Source organism: Pan paniscus, chromosome 6 (assembly GCF_029289425.2).
Source record: "Pan paniscus chromosome 6, NHGRI_mPanPan1-v2.0_pri, whole genome shotgun sequence".
NCBI lineage: Eukaryota > Metazoa > Chordata > Mammalia > Primates > Hominidae > Pan > Pan paniscus.
In genome coordinates this window covers 24,740,171-24,761,831 of record NC_073255.2, presented here as the reverse complement: position 1 = coordinate 24,761,831, position 21,661 = coordinate 24,740,171, and the positions used below count along the sequence as shown (strand labels likewise).

The following is a 21,661-nucleotide window of genomic DNA, read 5'->3' as shown; positions in this document are numbered from 1 at the left end:
ATTGTTTCTTGGTTCTCTATTCTGTTCCACTGGTCTTATGTGTCTGTCTTTATGCCATTACCATGTTGTTTTAGTTACTACAGCTCTGTGGTATAATTTGAAGTCAAGTAATGTGATTCCTCCAGTTTTGTTCTTTTTGCTCAGGATAGCTATAGCTACTATGGGTTTTTTTTAATCTGTATAAACTTTAGGGTTCTTTTTTCTATTTCTGTGAAGACTGTTATTGTTATATTGACAGGGGTTGCATTGAATTTGTAGATTTCTTTGGGTAGTATAGATGTTAAACAATATTGGTTCTTCCAATCCATGAGTATAGAATATCTTTTCATTTTTTGTGTCCTCTTCAATTTCTTTCATCAATGTTTTATAGTTTTTATTGTAAAGATCTTTCATTTCTTTGGTTAAGCTAATTCCTAGATGTTTTATTTTATTTATTTCTTTTTTATACTGTTTGCTTTGGGCATGTAGAAATGATACAGATTTTTGTATGTTAATTTTTATCAGTTCTAACAGGTTTTTGGCAGAGTTTTTAGGGTTTTTTTAAAAAATATAAGATCATATCATCTGCAAACAAGGATAACTTGATGTTTTCCTTTTCAATTTGGATACCCTTTATTTATTTCTTTTGAATGATTGCTGTAGCTAGGACTTCCAGTATTATGTTGAATAACAGTGCTGAAAGTGAGCATCCTGGTCATGTTTTAGATCTTAGAGGAAAGATTTAGTTTTTCTCCATTCTTTATGATATCAGTTGTGGGTCTGTTGTATATGGCTTTTATTGTGTTGAGGCATGTTTCTTCTATACCCAGTTATTTGATGGTTTTTACCATGAAGTGATGTTGCATTTTATCAAATGCTTTTACAGCATCAAATGAAATCATCATACGGTCTTTGTCCTTCATTCTGTTGATATATTACATAGATTGACTTCTTTTATGTTGAACCATCCTTGCATCTCTTGGATAAATCCCACTCGATCATGATGAGTGATTTTTTAAATGTGTTATTGAACTCAGTTTGCTAGTATTTTTCCCAGCACTATTTATTGATTTTCTGTCCAGTGCTGAATTTTTGCATGAGTGCTCATCAGGAATATAGGCCTGTAGTTTTCTTTTGCTATGTTCTTGTCTGGTTTGGATATCAGAATAATACCAGCCTCATAGAATGAGTTTGTATTCTTTCCTCTTCTGTATTTTAGATTATTTTGAGTAGGACAGATATTATGTCTTCTTTAAATGTTTGGAATAATTTAGTAGTGAAGGGATATTTTCCCGACTTCCTGGCTTTCCTTTGCTGGGAGACTTTTTTTTTATTTGAGTTAGAGTCTCGCTCTGTCCCCGAGGCTGGAGTACAGTGGCACGATGTTGGCTCACTGCAACCTCCACCTCCCGGGTTCAAGCGATTCTCCTGCCTCAGCCTCCAGAGTAGCTGGGATTACAGGCGTGTGCCACCACACCTGGCTAATTTTTTATATTTTTGGTAGAGATGGGGTTTCACCATGTTGGCCAGGCTGATCTCAAATTCCTGATCTCGAGTGATCCGCCCACCTCGGCCTCCCAAAGTGTTAGGATTACAGGCGTGAGCCACAGCGCCTGGCTGCTGGGAGATATTTTATTATAGCTTTGATCTCATTACTGGTCTGTTCAAGTTTTGGATTTCTACCTGGTTCAATCTTGGTAGGTTGTCGTTTCTAGGAATTTATCTATTTCTTCTAGATTTTTCAATTTATTGTTATATAGTTGCTCATAATAGCCTTTGTTTCTTTGAGTATCTTTGGTATCAGTTGTAATTTTTCATTTTTCATCTCTGATTTTATTTATTTGGATTTTCTCTCTTTTTTTCTTAGCGAGTCTGGTAAAAGATTTGTTAATTTTGCTTATCTGTTCAAAAAACCAACTTTTTCTTTTGTTGATCTTTTATATTGTTTCATTGTTTTAATTTCACACATTTCTGCTCTGATCTTTATTATTTCTTTTACTAATTTTGGGTTTTGTTTACTCTCACTTTTCTAGTTCTATAAGATGCATTGTTAGGTTGTTTATTTGAAGTTTTACTACTTTTTTGATGTAGATGTTTAGAGCTATAAACTTTCCTCTTAGTACTGTTTTCGATATATCCCAAAGATTTTGGTATGTTGTGTTTCCATTATCATTTAAGACTTTTTAAGATTTTGTTCTTAATTTCTTCACTGATCCACTAGTTATTCAAGAGCATATTGTTTAATTCCATGTGTTCATATAGTTTCCAAAATTTATCTTATTTTGATTCTGCTTTTATTTTATTGTGATCAGAAAAGATGCTTCATATAATTTAAACTTTGGAACTCTTTAGGAGTTCCTTGTGTCCTAAAATATGGTCTATTCTTGAGAATGATTCTTGTGCTGAGGAAAAGAATGTGTATTCTGCAGTCATTGGATGAAATGTCCTGTAAATATCTATTATGTCTATCTGGTCTATAGTGCAGACTAAGTCCAATGTTTCTTCATTGATTTTCTGTCCAGTGCTGAAAGCAGGATGTTAAAGTCTCCATATATTATTATATTGGGGCCTATCATCTCTAATAATGTTTTCTTTATATATCTGGGTGCTGCATTGTGTGTACATACATATTTACATTTATATCCTCTTGCTAAATTGACTTCTTCATCATTATATAATCACATTGTTTGTTTTTATATTTTTTGTCTTGAAATCTATTTTGTCCGATACAAGTATAGCTACTCCTGCTCTTTTTAAATTTCTATTGGCATGGAATATCTATTTCCATCCCTTTATTTTCAGTCTATGTGTGTTTTTACAGGTGAAGAGTGTTTATTGTAGGGAATAGATTATTGAATCTTGCCTTTTTATACATTTCACTACTCTATGTCTTTTGATTGGAGAGTTTAGTCCATTTACATTCAATGTCATTATTGATAAGTATTTATTCCTGCCATTTTGCTATTTGTTTTCACGTTTTTTGTGTTCTTCTCTTTCTTCTGTCCTGTCCTCCTTTCAGTGAAGCTATTTTTTCCTCAGGTGATATGTTTTCTTTCATTGCTTTTTATTTGTGTGTGTGTCTATCTGTTGTTGTTTTTGATTTGAGGTAGGTACCCTGAGGCTTGCAAATAGTATCTTATAACCCAGTATATAAACTGATGATAACACTGATTGTATGAACAAATTGACTAACAAACAAGGAAAGAGAAAACAAATAAAACTGCATTTTAACTTTGTCCCCTCACCTTATTACATTTTGTTGTTTCTGTTTATATCTTATTATACTGTTTATGTATTTAAAAATTACGGTATTTATTTTTGATGGGTTCATCTTTTAGTATTTCTACCGAAGATATGAGTAATTTATACAGCCCAATTATGGGGTTATAATATAACCTTAAAAATATAGTGTGCATCAAAAGCTGTCAGAAGATGTGCAGAAACACAAGAGGTCTATAGAGAATTGTCTTTAAACAAAGGGTAACAAACAGTTTGTGGATAACTTGCCACCCACATTTAGAGAAATAGGGTTGTATCTCAACTCACAAAAGAGTTAACATGGGGGAGGGTGGAGCCAAGATGGCCGAATAGGAATAGCTCCAGTCTACAGCTCCCAGTGTGAGCAACGCAGAAGACGAATGATTTCTGCATTTCCAACTGAGGTACCAGGTGCATCTCACTGGAGATTTTTAGACAGTGGGTGCAGGACAGTGGGTGCAGTGCACTGAGCCTGAGCCGAAGCAGGGCGAGGCAGCGCCTCACCTGGGAAGCGAAAGGGGTCAGGGAATTCCTTTTCCTAGCCAAGGAAAGGGGTGACAGTGGCACCTGGAAAATTGGGTCACTCCCACCCTAATACTGTGCTTTTCCAATGGTCTTAGGAAATGGCACACCAGGAGATTATATCCCGTGCATGGCCCAGAGGGTCCTATGCCCACAGAGCCTTGCTTATTGCTAGCACAGCAGTCTGAGATCAAACTGCAAGACAGCAGTCTGAGATCAAACTGCAAGGCAGCAGTGAGGCTGCGGGAGGGGAGCCCACCACTGCCAAGGCTTGAGTAGGTAAACAAAGCAGCTGGGAAGCTCAATCTGGGTGGAGCCCACCGCAGCTCAAGGAGGCCTGCCTGAGGGTAGACTCCACCTCTGGGGGCAAGGCATAGCCAAACAAAAGGCAGCAGAAACCTCTGCAGACTTAAATGTCCCTGCCTGACAGCTTTGAAGAGAGTAGTGGTTCTCCCTGCACACAGCTTGAGATCTGAGAATGGGCAGACTGCCTCCTCAAGTGGGTCCCTGATCCCCAAGTAGCATAACTGGGAGGCACCCCCCAGTAGGGGCAGACTGACACCTCACACTGCTAGGTACTCCTCTGAGACAAAACTTCCAGAGTAACGATCAGGCAGCACCATTTGCTATTCACCAATATCCGCTGTTCTGCAGCCTCCACTACTGATACCCAGCCAACAGGGTCTGGAGTGGACCTCTGGCAAACTGCAACAGACCTGCAGCTGAGGGTCCTGACTGTTAGAAGGAAAACTAACAGAAAGGACATCCACACTAAAACCCCATCTGTACACCACCATCATCAAAGACCAAAGGTAGATAAAACCACAAAGATGGGGAAAAAACAGAGCAGAAAAACTGAAAATTCTAAAAATCAGAGTGCCTCTCCTCCTCCAGAGGAATGCAGCTCCTCACCAGCAATGGAAAAAAGCAGGACGGAGAATGACTTTGAAGAGCTGAGAGAAGGCTTCAGAAGATCAAACTGCTATGAGCTAAAGGAGGAAGTTTGAACCCATCACAAAGAAGTTAAAAACCTTGAAAAAAGATTAGACGAATGGCTAACTAGAATAACCAATGCAGAGAAGTCCTTAAAGGACCTGATGCAGCTGAAAACCACAGCACGAGAACTATCTGACGAATGCAGAAGACTCAGTAGCTGATTCAATCAACTGGAAGAAAGGATATCAGTGATGGATGATCAAATGAATGAAATGAAGCAAGAAGAGAAGTTTAGAGAAAAAAGAATAAAAAGAAATGAACAAAGCCTCCAAGAAATATGGGACTATGTGAAAAGACCAAATCTACGTCTGATTGGTGTACCTGAAAGTGACGGGGAGAATGGAACCAAGTTGGAAAACACTCTGCAGGATATTATCCAGGAGAACTTCCCCAATCTAGCAAGGCAGGCCAACATTCAAATTGAGGAAATACAGACAATGCCACAAAGATACTCCTTGAGAAAAGCAACTGCAAGACACATAATTGTCAGTTTCACCAAAGCTGAAATGAAGGAAAAAATGTTAAGGGCAGCCAGAGAGAAAGGTCAGGTTACCCATAAAGGGAAGCCCATCAGACTAACAGCGGCTCTCTTGGCAGAAACTCTACAAGCCAGAAGAGAGTGGGGACCAATATTCAACATTCTTAAAGAAAAGAATTTTCAACCCAGAATTTCATATCCAGCCAAACTAAGCTTCATAAGTGAGGGAGAAATACTTTACAGAAAAGCAAATGCTGAGAGATTTTGTCACCAACAGGCCTGCCCTAAAAGAGCTCCTGAAGGAAGCACTAAACATGGAAAGGAACAACTGGTACCAGCCACTGCAAAAACATGCCAAATTGTAAAGACCAGGAGGCTAGGAAGAAACTGCATCAACTAACTAGCAAAATAACCAGCTAACATCACAATAAAAGGATCAAATTCGCATGTAACAATATTAACCTTAAATGTAAATGGGCTAAATGTTCCAATTAAAAGACATAGACTGGCATATTGGATAAAGAGTCAAGACCCATCAGTGTGCTGTATTCAGGAAACCCATCTCACGTGCAGAGACACACATAGGCTCAAAATAAAGGGATGGAGGAAGATCTACCAAGCAAATGGAAAACAAAAAAAGGCAGGGGTTGCAGTCCTAGTCTCGGATAAAAAAGACTTTAAACCAACAAAGATCAAGAGACAAAGAAGGCCATTATATAATGGTAAAGGGATCAATTCAACAAGAAGAGCTAACTATCCTAAATATATATGCACCAAATATAGGAGGACCCAGATTCATGAAGCAAGTCCTTACAGACCTACAAAGAGACTTAGACTCCCATAGAATAATAATGGGAGACTTTAACACCCCACTGTCAACATTAGACAGATCAACGAGACAGAAAGTTAACGAGGATATCCAGGAATTGAACTCAGTTCTGCACCAAGTGGACCTAATAGACATCTACAGAACTCTCCACCCCAAATCAACAGAATATACATTCTTTTCAGCACCACACCTATTGCAAAATTGACCACATAGTTGGAAGTAAAGCACTCCTCAGCAAATGTAAAAGAACAGAATTTATAACAAACTGTCTCTCAGACCACAGTGCAATCAAACTAGAACTCAGGATTAAGAAACTCATTCAAAAACACTCAACTACATGGAAACTGAACAAACTGCTCCTGAATGACTACTGGCTACATAACGAAATGAAGGCAGAAATAAAGATGTTCTTTGAAATCAATGAAAACAGAGACACAACATACCAGAATCTCTGGGACACATTCAAAGCAGTGTGTAGAGGGAAATTTATAGCACTAAATGCCCACAAGAGAAAGCAGGAAAGATCTAAAATTGACACCCTAACATCACAATTAAAAGAACTAGAGAAGCAAGAGCAAACACATTCAAAAGCTAGCAGAAGGCAAGACATAACTAAGATCAGAGCAGAATTGAAGGAAATAGAGACACAAAAAACCCTTGAAAAAATCAATGAATCCAGGAGCTGGTTTTTTGAAAAGATCGACAACATTGATAGACCACTAGCAAGACTAATAAAGAAGAAAAGAGAGAAGAAACAAATAGATGCAATAAAAAATGATAAAGGGGATATCACCACCGATTCCACAGAAATACAAACTACCATCAGAGAATACTATTAACACCTCTATGCAAATAAACTAGAATATCTAGAAGAAATGGATAAATTCCTCAACACATACACTCTCCCAAGACTAAACCAGGAAGAAGTTAAATCTCTGAATAGACCAATAATAGGTTCTGAAATTGAGGCAATAATTAATAGCTTACCAACCAAAAAAAGTACAGGACCAGATGGATTCACAGCTGATTTCTACCAGAGGTACAAGGAAGAGCTGGTACCATTCCTTCTGAAACTATTCCAATCAAAAGAAAAAGAGGGAATCCTCGCTAACTCATTTTATGAGGCCAGCATCATCCTGATACCAAAGCCTGGAAGAGACACAACAAAAATAGAGAATTTTAGATCAATATCCCTGATGAACATCGATACAAAAATCCTCAATAAAATACTGACAAACCGAATCCAGCAGCACATCAAAAAGCTTGTCCACCATGATCAAGTGGGCTTCATCCCTGGGATGCAAGGCTGGTTCAACATACGCAAATCAATAAATGTAATCCAACATATAAACAGAACCAATGACAAAAACCATATGATTATCTCAATAGATGCAGAAAACGCCTTTGACAAAATTCAACAGCTCTTCATGCTAAAAACTCTCAATAAATTAGGTATTGATGGGATGTATCTCAAAATAATAAGAGCTATCTATGACAAACCCACAGTCAGTATCATACTGAATGGACAAAAACTAGAAGCATTCCCTTTGAAAACTGGCACAAGACAGGAATGCCCTCTCTCACCAATCCTATTCAACATAGTGTTGGAAGTTCTGGCCTGGGCAATCCGGCAGGAGAAGAAAATAAAGGGTATTCAGTTAGGAAAAGAGGAAGTCAAATTGTCCCTGTTTGCAGATGACATGATTGTATATCTAGAAAACCCCATTGTCTCAGCCCAAAATCTCCTTAAGCTGATAGGCAACTTCAGCACAGTCTCAGGATACAAAATCAATGTGCAAAAATCACAAGCATTCTTATACACCAATAACAGACAAACAGAGACCCAAATAATGAGTGAACTCCCATTCACAATTACTTCAAAGAGAATAAAAACCTAGGAATCCAACTTACACGGGATGTGAAGGACCTCTTCAGGGAGAACTACAAACCACTGCTCAATGAAATAAAAGGGGATACAAACAAATGGAAGAACATTCCATGCTCATGGATAGGAAGAATCAATATCGTGAAAATGACCATATTGCCCAAGGTAATTTATACATACAATGCCATCCCCATGAAGCTACCAATGACTTTCTTCACAGAATTGGAAAAAAAACTACTTTAAAGTTGATATGGAACCAAAAAACAGCCCGCATCGCCAAGTCAATCCTAAGCCAAAAGAACAAAGCTGGAGGCATCACGCTACCTGACTTCAAACTATACTACAAGGCTACAGTAACCAAAACAGCATGGTACTGGTACCAAAACAGAGGTATAGACTAATGGAACAGAACAGAGCCCTCAGAAATAATGCCACATATCTACAACTATCTGATTTTTGACAAATCTGACAAAAACAAGCAATGGGGAAAGGATTCCCTATTTAATAAATGGTGCTGGGAAAACTGGCTAGCCATATGTAGAAAGCTGAAACTGGATCCCTTCCTTACACCTTATACAAAAATTAATTCAAGATGGATTAAAGACTTAAATGTTAGACCTAAAACCATAAAAACCCTAGAAGAAAACCTAGGCAATACCACCGCAGGACATAGGCATGGGCAAGGACTTCATGTCTAAAACACCGAAAGCAATGGCAACAAAAGCCAAAATTGACAAATGGGATCTAATTAAACTAAAGAGCTCTGCACAGGAAAAGAAACTAGCATCAGAGTGAACAGACAACCTACAGAATGGGAGACAATTTTTGCAATCTACTCCTCTGACAAAGGGCTAATATCTAGAATCTACAATGAACTCAAACAAATTTACAAGAAAAAAACAAACAACCCCATCAATAAGTGGGCGAAGGATATGAACAGACACTTCTCAAAAGAACACATTTATGCAGCCAAAAGACACATGAAAAAATGCTCATCATCACTGGCCATCAGAGAAATGCAAATCAAAACCACAGTGAGATACCATCTCACAGCAGTTAGAATGGCGATCATTAAAAAGTCAGGAAACAACAGGTGCTGGAGAGGATGTGGAGAAATAGGAATGCTTTTACACTGTTGGTGGGATTGTAAACGAGTTCGACCATTGTGGAAGTCAGTGTGGTGATTCCTCAAGGATCTAGAACTAGAAATACCATTTGACCCAGCCATCCCATTACTGGGTATATACCCAAAGGATTGTAAATCATGCTGCTATAAAGACACATGCACACGTATGTTTATTGCGGCATTATTCACAATAGCAAAGACTTGGAACCAACCCAAATGTCCAACAATGATAGACTGGATTAAGAAAATGTGGCACATATACACCATGGAATACTATGCAGCCATAAAAAAGCATGAGTTCATGTCCTTTGTAGAGACATGGATGAAACTGGAAACCATCATTCTCAGCAAACTATCGCAAGGACAAAAATCCAAACACCGCATGTTCTCACTCATAGGTGGGAATTGAACAATGAGAACACATGGACACAGGAAGGGGAACATCACACACCGGGGCTTGCCATGGGGTGGAGGGACGGGGGAGGGATAGCATTAGGAGATATACCTAATGTTAAATGACAAGTTAATGGGTGCAGCACGCCAACATGGCACATGTATATATATGTAAAAAACCTGCACGTCGTGCACATGTATATAAAAAAAAGAGTTAACATGAATATTTAGGAGAACTAAATGTAAAGAGTAATTTTTTTTTACAGAAAATACCATACAGTATCATTATTAACTCAGAGGTAATTTCTTAAAAAGATGTAAACATTGCAAATTATTATATTGAACTATATGAAATTTGGATATGAACAATTCTTAGACAATGAAATAATAAGAGAATAAGACCCGCTGTTCTACTGCTGTGTGACTAATCCTAGCACTGTTTGCTGTTTCTGAGTAAATCTCTTCTGCTCTAAAGAAGGTTATAAGAGGAAGGACAGTATAAACTGTGCATTGCTGCCTTAACATTTATACCTTATACATGTCTCTAAACATGTATGCAGACTCAAAGATTTGATTTATTTCCCACTCTCACCCTGATGAAAGACATAGCAAGGTCTATGTGTTTTTATTCTCTTAAGGGAAAGAGGTTTATTAGAACAGTATTCAGAAGTGATTATAACAAAAGAGGTCTTGAAAAGGTAAACAATAATGTCCCCAAACTGGAATCAAAGGTTTACTTTAAAATACAACCAAATGATTTTTTAGTAGGCTTGTTCTCTATTTAGGATGACATTTTTTCAGTCAGAGATTTGTCAAATTTCCATCGAGTTATTCTTTTTCTGGGACCCAGAAAAGTGAGGGTTGAGGAAAACCAGCTGATTTAATCATTAACTATAGGCCTGCATTTTCATAGGCCTCAGAAACCCTAGAATTATAGAACAAATAGAGGTCATGCAATATGTCATCACTAATTTCCACTTTATCCCTGACTTGCTTTCTCAAAACCACAATTTGGCTTGCATAAACATTCTATGATTTGTCATTGGATTCATGCTAGTTTGTAATAAAAGCCAAATGTCATCAGGGGAATCAGAAAATAAATAATCTGGTAACCCATTTTTCCTCATGTTGTTACAGCAAAGCCAACATTTCTAGCCAATGAGCAGAGATCTGTACCTCCTGCCGCCCTCAATTAATAATTTCCCAGTTCCCACAGTGTGTAAAGGGCTGTAGCAAAGGAGGACACTCTTTGTGCCTTTAAATGCTCTACTACATACCTTTTAAGAAATAAAAGCACCCACTTTTAAATAAACATGTTATGCAATTGAAGTCAAGTTATCTTTGGTATGCCAATTAAGTTAGAACAGGCAGCCGGACCTTAGAAGAAAGGTAAACGGCTAGAACACCTAGTAATGATGAGATCAAATCTTAAGTTCGTACTAGTAGTGGTCTCTTAAAACAATAGAAAAAAGGCTTCAATTTCCTTTAAGAAAATTTTTGACAGATAATTTTCACATGCTAGATTCATGAGAAGTCATGCACTGACACATATGTCTTAATATAAAAAATTTTAAAAATATATTTTCAAAGAGACACTTCTGAAGTTAGCATTACCTTTTATATGTAAGTCCTTTTAAAGTTTCACACGTTATGTGATTTATTTCACTGAATTTAATTTGAACAGCAAAGTTATATTTGAAGAAGACATTATAAACCTGACTATATTCAATGCTAGCTTTCTTGTCACATAATTTACGTAACAGAATCTGTTTTTATAATTTAATAAAAAGTGTAGGGGAGGGGATTTTAACTTAGATTGAGTAATTATTCCTAGAGATATAATCTCATAGTTGCATGTATGTAAACTAAGCTTTTAAAGATCATTTTCAAAAGCAATAAAATACATGCTTTGGTATGGAGAGCATAGGTAATGTACCTACAGACACAGCTATACCACTACAGCTGAAGCAGTGGTCAAAAAGTGGAAGTAGTTCTGTGGTTCCCATCTACCTATTCCTCAAGGGCCTATATTCTGTGTTTGCTTCTCTCTCAGGGCCCCATGGACCAAGACTTGCTGAAGAAACAAAGAAAAGAGAGAATACCTGGCATAGAGGGGGCCATCAGAATTCTGCTTCAATGCTGTGGCTATTTTTATTCTTATTGGTCAGCAACCATGCAACATCAGTTGATATTTTGAATATAACCTTTAGCTATAGACACATAAAATAAGAAAATTTTCGCAACCTACTCATCTGACAAAGGGCTAATATCCAGAATCTACAATGAACTCAAACAAATTTACAAGAAAAAAACAAACAACCCCATCAAAAAGTGGGTGAAGGACATGAACAGACACTTCTCAAAAGAAGACATTTATACAGCCAAAAAGCACATGAAAAAATGCTCACCATCACTGGCCACCAGAGAAATGCAAATCAAAACCACAATGAGATACCATCTCACACCAGTTAGAATGGCAATCACTAAAAAATCAGGAAACAACAGGTGCTGGAGAGGATGTGGAGAAATAGGAACACTTTTACACTGTTGGTGGGACTGTAAACTAGTTCAACCCTTGTGGAAGTCAGTGTGGCGATTCCTCAGGGATCTAGAACTAGAAATACCATTTGACCCAGCCATCCCATTAGTGGGTATATACCGAAAGGACTATAAATCATGCTGCTATAAAGACACATGCACACGTATGTTTATTGCAGCATTATTCACAATAGCAAAGACTTGGAACCAACCCAAATGTCCAACAATGATAGACTGGATTAAGAAAATGTGGCACATATACACCATGGAATGCTATGCAGCCATAAAAAATGATGAGTTCATGTCCTTTGTAGGGACATGGATGAAATTGAAAATCATCACTCAGTAAACTATCACAAGAACAAAAAACCAAACACGGCATATTGTCACTCATAGGTGGGAACTGAACAGTGAGAACACATGGACAAAGGAAGGGGAACATCACACTCTGGGGACTGTTGTGGGGTGGGGGGAGGGGGAAGGGATAGCACTGGGAGATATACCTAATGCTAGATGACGAGTTAGTGGGTGCAGCGCACCAGCATGGCACATGTATACATATGTAACCTGCACATTGTGCACATGTACCCTAAAACTTAAAGTTTAATAATAATTAAATAAATAAAGAAATAAGCAGAGTATTATTATTATTATTAATTTATATAGTTAGGTACAGTGAGAGCATCAAGCATGAACGTAAGCTATTCTGAATTTTGAAAACCTTAGATACAATAAGAAAGAAAAGTGCTTTTTTAAAAAGGTATTGCGTGATTCAGAAAGGACTCTGCTGGTTACTAATAGTCCAAAGTTGAAAGTACCTAAGAAAGGGTGAAGTGAGAAGAGTAAAGTTATCCAGATGGCAAGATAGAAGGTCCCCAGAACTCATTCCCCCACAGAAACACTAATCTGGCAACAACTGACGGGTAAAATCTCCTTTGGGATACTGGTAGGAGATTGTGACACTCCAGTGGAGCCCAAAACCGAGAAAAGCCACTTTGAGAAAGTAAGCCCATGTTCCTGGCAGCAGGTCTGCCAACTGTGAACCTGCCTGCAGGACCAGAAGCAGCACCAAGACCTGGCTCCAACTTTGCTCTATGGTGGTCCTGAAAGCAGTCCCATTTGCCTAGAGTTTTATAAGGGCCACACACTCCATCAAGCCCCTGGTAACAGGCACATCTATGAGGCACCCCATTGTAAACAGAAGTAGCTCATGACCCAGCTTCAAACCCACTTAACCATTGTCCCAGCAGCAGTCCCATTCTCCCTGGGGACTTGGCTGGAGCCGTAATTACAGATCTGAGCAGAGAAATAGACAGCCATATAATAATAGTAAGATACTTTAACATCTCCCTCTCAGTAATGAATAGATCAGCTAGAAGATCAACAAGGGAACAGCAGAACTAAAGACTAAATGGACTCAACAGACATGTACAGAACATTCTACCCAATAACAGAAAAAAATACTCATCCTTCTCATGTGTACACAGTACATTTTCCAGGATAGATCACATGCTAGGTTAAAGAATAAATCTTTATAAGCTTAGAAAGTTAAAATCATTCCAAGTATCTTTCTGAAAAACAATGGAATGATGTAGAAATCAATCATAGAAAACAGAAACTTTCAAAAATATATAAAAGTTAAACAACACACTACTAAACAAGTATTGGGTCAAATACAAAATCAAAACACAAATTAGAAAATATCATGGGACAAGTGAAAATGAAAACACAACATACGGAAACTTGTGAGAGGCAAGAAAAGCAGTACTAACAGGGAAATATGTAGCAAGAAATTCACACATTAAAAAAAGAAGAAAGGTCTCAGATAACCAGCCTAACTTTATACCTCGAGGAACTAGAAAGATAAGAACAAACTAAACACAAAATTAACAAAATAAAAAAATTACAAAGACAAGAGCAGAAATAAATTAAATTGAGAATAGAAGAAGAATTTTAAATGTCAACAAAACTAATAGTTACTTTTTTAAAAGATATTTTAAAAATAAACCCTTAGCTAGACCAAGAAAATAATAGAAGATTCAAATTAATAATATCAGAAATGAAAGAGGAGTCATTAAAACTAAACAATTATATGCCAACAAATTAGACAACCTGTAAGAAATGGAGAAATTCATAGTAGCATACATTCTACTAAAAGTTAATCAAGAAGAAATAGAAAGGCTGAAGAAACTAATAGTAAATAAGAGATTGAAGAGTAAAACATATGAAAACTTCAAACAAAGAAAATCCCAGGACGAGATGGCTTCACAAGTAAATTCTACCAAACTTTTTTTTTTAATACTTTAAGTTCTGGGATACATGTGCAGAATGTGCAGGTTTGTTACATAGGTATACGAGTGCTATGGTGGTTTGCTGCACCCGTCAACCCTTCATCTACATTAGGTATTTCTCCTAATGCTATCCTTCCCCTAGCCCCCCACTCCTCAGCAGGCTCCAGTGTGTGATTCTACCAAATTTCAAGGAACTACCTCTAACCCTTCTTAAACTTTTCCAAAAGACAAAAGAAGAGGGAATACTTCCAAACTCTTCTGTGAGGCTAGTCCTATCCTGATACCAAAGACAGACAAAGACACCACAGGGAAAGAAAATTACAGGCCAGATTCCCTGACGAACATCAAAGCAAAAATTCCCAACTACTAGCAGACCAAATCCACCAGTACATTAAAAGGATTATACATGGTGACCAAGCAGGACTGATCCTTGACATTCATGAAAGATTCATCAAACAATATGATAAACACCATTAAGAGAAGGTGGGATAAAAATCATATGATCATCTCAATAAATACAAAAGAAGCATTTGACAAAGTTTAACACCCATGACAAAAATGTTCAACAAATTAGACTTAGAAGGAATTTAACTCATCAAAGAGCAACATATGCAAAGAACACAGCCAACACTGTAAGCAAGGTCAAAAACTAAAATCTTTTCCTCTGAGTTCCAGAAAAGGCCAAAATGTCCACTTTCATTACTTCTGTTTAACGTAGTACTTAAAGTCCTATCCAGAACAATTAGGCAAGAGAAGGAAATAAAAGGTATACGCATTAGAAAGGAATAAGTTAAATTATCCCTGTTTGCAGATTACATGATATTATATGTAGAAAACCCTAAGAACTCCACCTAAAAGTTTTAGAACTAATAAATGCATTAGTAAAGTTGCAGGATACACAAGTGACATGCAAAATTCCATTCATTTATATACACTAGCAATCATCTATCTAAAAAGGAAATTAAAATACAATTCCATTTACAATCACATCAAAAGGAATAAAATATGCAGGAATAAACTTAACCAAAGAAACAAAAGACTGTACTCTGAAAATTACAAAATATTAATGAAATAAATTTTAAAGTAAATGGAAGGGCATTTCATGTTCATGAATAGGAAGAATTAATATTGTTAAAATGTCTATATTTGCCAAGGCAATTTTTATTAAAATCTCATAGCATTTTTATAGAACTAGAGAAAGCAATCTTAAAATTCATTTGCAATGAAAAAAGACCCTTAATAGACGAAGCAAACTTAAGCAAGAAGAACAAAACTACAGGTATCACACTCCTGATCTCAAAATACATAATAAAGTTACAGTAATCAAAATAGTATGACATGGTATAAAAACAGACATATATACCAATGGAACAGAATAGAGATCCAGGGATATAAGCATGTATATATAATCAACTGATCTTCTACAAGTGTGCCAGTAATGCACAAAGAGGAAAAGAAGTCTCTTCAATAAAGCATCCTAGGAAAACTGGATATCTGCATGCAAAATCAATGAAATTGGACCCTTATTTCACAACATATACAAAAATTAACTTAAAAAGCGTTACAGATTTAAATGTAAAACTTGAAACATCAAAACTCTTAGATGAAAACATAGGAATAATGCTTAAAGACAGTAGACTATGCAATTATTTTTTTGGATGTGACATTAAAAGCGTAGGCAACAAAACCAAAAACAGAAAAGCAGGATTATAATCAGACTAAAAACCTTCTGCACAGCAAAGGAAAAATTAAAATGAGTAAATTATCTATGAAATAGAAAATTTTGCAGACCAAAAATTTTATCTATCTCTATCACTGTGTTTTATATTTTCATATAATTTCATGATATTAATTACTTTCATTTCATTTTTGGTTGAAGAACTTTAAGCATTTTTTGTAAGGCAGGTACAGTGTTGATAAATTTCTCCAGATTTTGGTTGTCTGAAAAAGACTATTTCTTCTTAATTTCTGAAGGGCAGTATTACTATTACTGGGTATAGTATTCTTGGCTACCATTGTTTTTCTTTCAGGACTTTGAATATATTGTCCTATTCTCTTCTTGCCTGTGAGGTTTCTGCTGAGAAATCTACTAACAGTCTAATGGAGATTCCCTGTTATGACACTTGATACATTTTATTGCTACTTTAAAATTTTTCTCTTTGTCTTTAACTTTTGATATTTTGATTATAATGTGCCTAGATGAGGACCTCTTTAGGTTGAATCAGTTTGAGAACTTTTAAGCTTCATAAACTGGACATTCACATCTCCCTCAGGACTTGGGAAGTTTTTAGTCATTATTTCATTAAGTACGCTTTCTGTGACTCCCTCCATCTATTCTCCTTCTATAACCCCCATAATGCAAATATATATTCACTTACTGGTATCCCATAAGTCCTGTAGGCTTTCTTTACTGTTTCTTCACTCATTTTTCTTATTTTTTTCTTCTTTTCCCCTGTTTAACTATACTATTTCAAAAGACTTGTCTTCAAGTTAACAGAGTCTTTCTTCTGGTTTATCTAGTCTGCTATTGTATTAGTCCATTCTCACTCTGCTATAAATAACTATCTGAGACTGGGTAATTTATAAAGAAAAGAGGTTTAATTGACACACAGTTTTGCATGGCTGGGGAGGCCTCAGGAAACTTACAATCATGACAGAACGTATATCTTCACAGGGCAGCAGAAGACAGCATGAGTGCTGAGCAAAGAGGGAAGCCCCTTATAAAACCATCAGATCTTCTTAGAACTCACTCAGTATCACAAGAACAGCATGGGGGAATAGGCCCCTAAAAACTGAATTATCTCCACCTGGTTCCACCCTTGATATGTGGGGATTATTACAATTCAAGATGAGATTTTGGTTGGGGATGCAGAGCCAAACCATATCACCTGGTTCCCGCAATTACATTTGTGCCAAACTAATATAATGCTAATCACATGTAGGAACATAAATGTTTAATGATTTTACTTAAGCACAAGAAATATGTGCAGAGTGCTGGGAAGATCCCAGAAATAAGAATTAGTAATTCTACTTTGCTGGAGGTAATATTTGAACTGAGTCTTAAAATTTAGGTAGGAGCCCTCTTTAGAAAAAAGAGGAATGGTACTTTAGGAAGATAAATAGCATGTACAAAGGCAGGATATTTACAATGAGCTGCACTTTACTGAGATGCAATAAGCACGCCTGTAATACCTGGGAAGACAGGACTGAAATCATATAAGGATGAGAGGTAGTTAGCTACAGAAAGACTTTTGAGCCTCTTGGTCTTGAGCTCTATTTTTTAAGATATCTACATACAAAGGTTGTAGAGTAATAACTTCCAACACACACTTTTTCCACTACATATATATTTCAAAAAAATAATTAGGAGTTAGTACAGCAAATAAATCCAGTATAGTTTTATTTTACCTTATCAATTGGAAGTTTTATGGGCTACATAATTTCTTCAGATAATTCTCTAAGTACTTTTGGCATAAATGTACAACCTATTTTAGTGTCTGTTACATAGTGCATGTTGGCAAGCAGTTCTCTAATTGATATTGTCACATATCTTAACTTCATTCCTAATTGCCTAAAGGGTTTTCATCATGAAAAACAGACAAAAATAAAATCACACAAATGCATGCATCCCCAAATAATTCAGTGTGGTATGTTTAAATAATGAAACTATTTTACAAAAAGAAAAATGCTAAATTAGAATTTGTCCCACTTCTAGAATTTTAAGTAAATTGATATTGAAGGGTATGTGTTCCATAAATTTTCTTAAAAGTAATTTAAAACTGCCTTCATAGATTTTTTTCTGGGTTCTATGTAATGTGAACAGTGAATGAGAAGTTATTAATAGGAAGCCACAAAGACTTGAAACACTATATCTGATCATTGTCACTAACAGTCATAAACTGTTACTGTGTTCTCTGTGGTGCCAAATTATTTTTATTGGCAATAATTTTATTGTGGGATTTGAAACTAAAATAATTACTGCAGCTAAATTTTTAGAAATCAGAACACCAAAATCTTAGCAAAATGATATATTAATGCTAGTTATTGTAACCAAAAAAGAAAACGGGGTGGGTGGAGCCAAGATGGCCGAATAGGAGCAGCTCCAGTCTACAGCTTCCAGCGTGAGCGACGCAGAAGATGGGTGATTTCTGCATTTCCAACAGAGGTACAGGGTTCATCTCACTGGGGAGTGCCAGACACTGGGTGCAGGACAGTGGGTGCAGCGCACCATGCGTGAGCCAAAGAAGGGCGAGGCACTGCCTCACCCGGGAAGTGCAAGGGGTCAGGGAATTCCCTTTCCCAGTGAAAGAAAGGGATGACAGATGACACCTGGAAAATCAGGTCACTCCCACCCTAATACTGCACTTTTCCAACAGGCTTAACAAAAGGCACACCAGGAGATTATATCCCACACATGGCTCGGGGGGTCCTACGCCCACAAAATCTCACTGACTGCTAGCACAGCAGTCTGAGATCAAACTGCAAGGCGGCAGCGAGGCTGGGGGAGGGGCGCCCACCATTGCCGAGGCTTGAGTAGGTAAACAAAGCAGCCGGGAAGCTTGAACTGGGTGGAGCCCACCACAGCTCAAGGAGGCCTGCCTGCCTCTGTAGGCTCCACCTCTGGGGGCAGGGCACAGACAAACAAAAGGCAGCAGAACCTCTGCAGACTTAAATGTCCCCGTCTGACAGCTTTGAAGAGAGTAGTGGTTCTCCCAGCATGCAGCTTGAGATCTGAGAACAGGCAGACTGCCTCCTCAAGTGGGTCCCTGACCCTCGAGTAGCCTAACTGGGAGGCACCCCTCAGTAGGGGTGGACTGACATCTCACACGTCCGGGTACTCCTCTGAGACAAAACTTCCAGAGTAACGATCAGGCAGCAGCATTTGCGGTTCACCAATATCCACTGTTCTGCAGCCACTGCTGCTGATACCCAGGTGAAAAGGGTCTGGAGAGGTCCTCCAGCAAACTCCAACAGACCTGCAGCTGAGGGTCCTGACCATTAGAAGGAAAACTAACAAACAAGAAAGGACATCCATGCCAAAAACCCATCTGTACGTCACCATCATCAAAGACCAAAGGCAGATAAAACCACAAAGATGGGGAAAAAACAGAGGAGAAAAACCAGAAACTCTAAAAATAAGAGCGCCTCTCCTCCCCCAAAGGAATGCAGCCCCTCACCAGCAAAAGAACAAAGCTGGACAGAGAATGACTTTGATGAGTTGAGAGAAGAAGGCTTCAGAAGATCAAACTACTCCGAGCTAAAGGAGGAAATTCGAACCAATGGCAAAGAAGTTAAAAACCTTGAAAAAAAATTAGATGAATGGCTAACTAGAATAACCAATGCAGAGAAGTGCTTAAAGGACCTGATGGAGCTGAAAACCATGGCACAAGAACTACATGACGAATGCACAAGCCTCAGTAGCTGATGTGATCAACTTGAAGAAAGGGTATCAGCAAGGGAAGACGAAATGAATGAAATGAAGCAAGACGGGAAGTTTAGAGAAAAAAGAATAAAAAGAAACGAACAAAGCCTCCAAGAAATATGGGAGTATGTGGAAAGACCAAATCTATGTCTGAATGGTGTACCCGAAAATGACGGAGAGAATGGAACCAAGTTGGAAAACACTCTGCAGGATATTATCTAGGAGAACTTCCCCAATCTAGCAAGGCAGGCCAACATTCAAATTGAGGAAATATACAGAACGCCACGAAGATACTCCTTGAGAAGAGCAAGTGCAAGACACATAACTGTCAGATTCACCAAAGTTGAAATGAAGGAAAAAATGTTAAGGGCAGCCAGACAGAAAGGTTGGGTTACCCACAAAGGGAAGCCCATCAGACTAACAGCGGATCTCTCGGCAGAAACCCTATAAGCCAGAAGAGAGTGGGGACCAATATTCAACATTCTCAAAGAAAAGAATTTTCAACCCACAATTTCATATCCAGCCAAACTAAGCTTCATAAGTGAAGGAGAAATAAAATCCTTTACAGACAAGCAAATGCTGAGAAATTTTGTCACCACCAGGCCTGCCCTAAAAGGGCTCCTGAAGGAAGCACTAAACATGGAAAGGAACAACCGATATGAGCCACTGCAAAAACACGCCAAACTGTAAAGACCATCAAGGCTAGGAAGTAACTGCATCAACTAACAAGCAAAATAACCAGCCAGCATTATAACGACAGGATCAAATTCACACATAACAATATTGACCTTAAATGTAAAGGGACTAAATGCTCCAATTAAAAGACACAGACTGGCAAACTGGATAAAGGGTCAAGACCCATCAGTGTGCTGTATTCAGGAAACCCATCTCATGTGCAGAGACACACATAGGCTCAAAATAAAAGGATGGAGGAAGATCTACCGAGCAAATGGAAAACAAAAAAAGGCAGGGGATGCAATCCTAGTCTCTGATAAAACAGACTTTAAACCAAAAAAGATCACAAGAGACAAAGAAGGCCATTACATAATGGTAAAGGGACCACTTCAACAAGAAGAGCTAATTATACTAAATATATATGCACCCAATACAGGAGCACACAGATTCATAAAGCAAGTCCTGAGTGACCTACAAAGAGACTTAGACTCCCACACATTAATAATGGGAGACTTCAACACCCCACTATCAACATTAGACAGATCAGCGAGACAGAAAGTTAACGAGGATATCCAGGAATTGAACTCAGCTCTCCACCAAGCGGACCTAATAGACATCTACAGAACTCTCTACCCCAAATCAACAGAATATACATTCTTTTCAGCACCACACCACACCTATTCCAAAACTGACCACACAGTTGGAAGTAAAGCACTGCTCAGCAAATATAAAAGAACAGAAATTATAACAAACTGTCTCTCAAACTACAGTGCAATCAAACTAGAACTCAGGATTAAGAAACTCACTCAAAACCACTCAACTACATGGAAACTGAACAAACTTCTCCTGAATGACTACTGGCTACATAACGAAATGAAGGCAGAAATAAAGATGTTCTTTGAAACCAATGAGAACAAAGACACAACATACCAGAATCTCTGGGACACATTCAAAGCAGTGTGTAGAGGGAAATTTATAGCACTAATTGCCCACAAGAGAAAGCAGTAAAGATCTAAAATTGACACTCTAACATCACAATTAAAAGAACTAGAGAAGCAAGAGCAAACACATTCAAAAGCTAGCAGAAGGCAAGAAATAACTAAGATCAGAGCAGAACTGAAGGAAATAGAGACACAAAAAACCCTTCAAAAAATTAATGAATCCAGGGCTGGTTTTTTGAAAAGTGCAACAAAACTGACAGACAGCTAGCAAGACTAATAAAGAAAAAAAGAGAGAAGAATCAAATAGATGCAATAAAAATGATAAAGC

General features: G+C 37.6%; 1 long non-coding RNA gene across 1 annotated transcript in view; it reads right to left on the bottom strand.

The window, feature by feature from the left end:
- LOC134730770 (uncharacterized) overlaps nucleotides 1-21,661 on the bottom strand; it is a 231,896-nt gene that overhangs the window by 134,997 nt on the left and 75,238 nt on the right. The gene's annotated exons all lie outside the window — the stretch shown is intronic.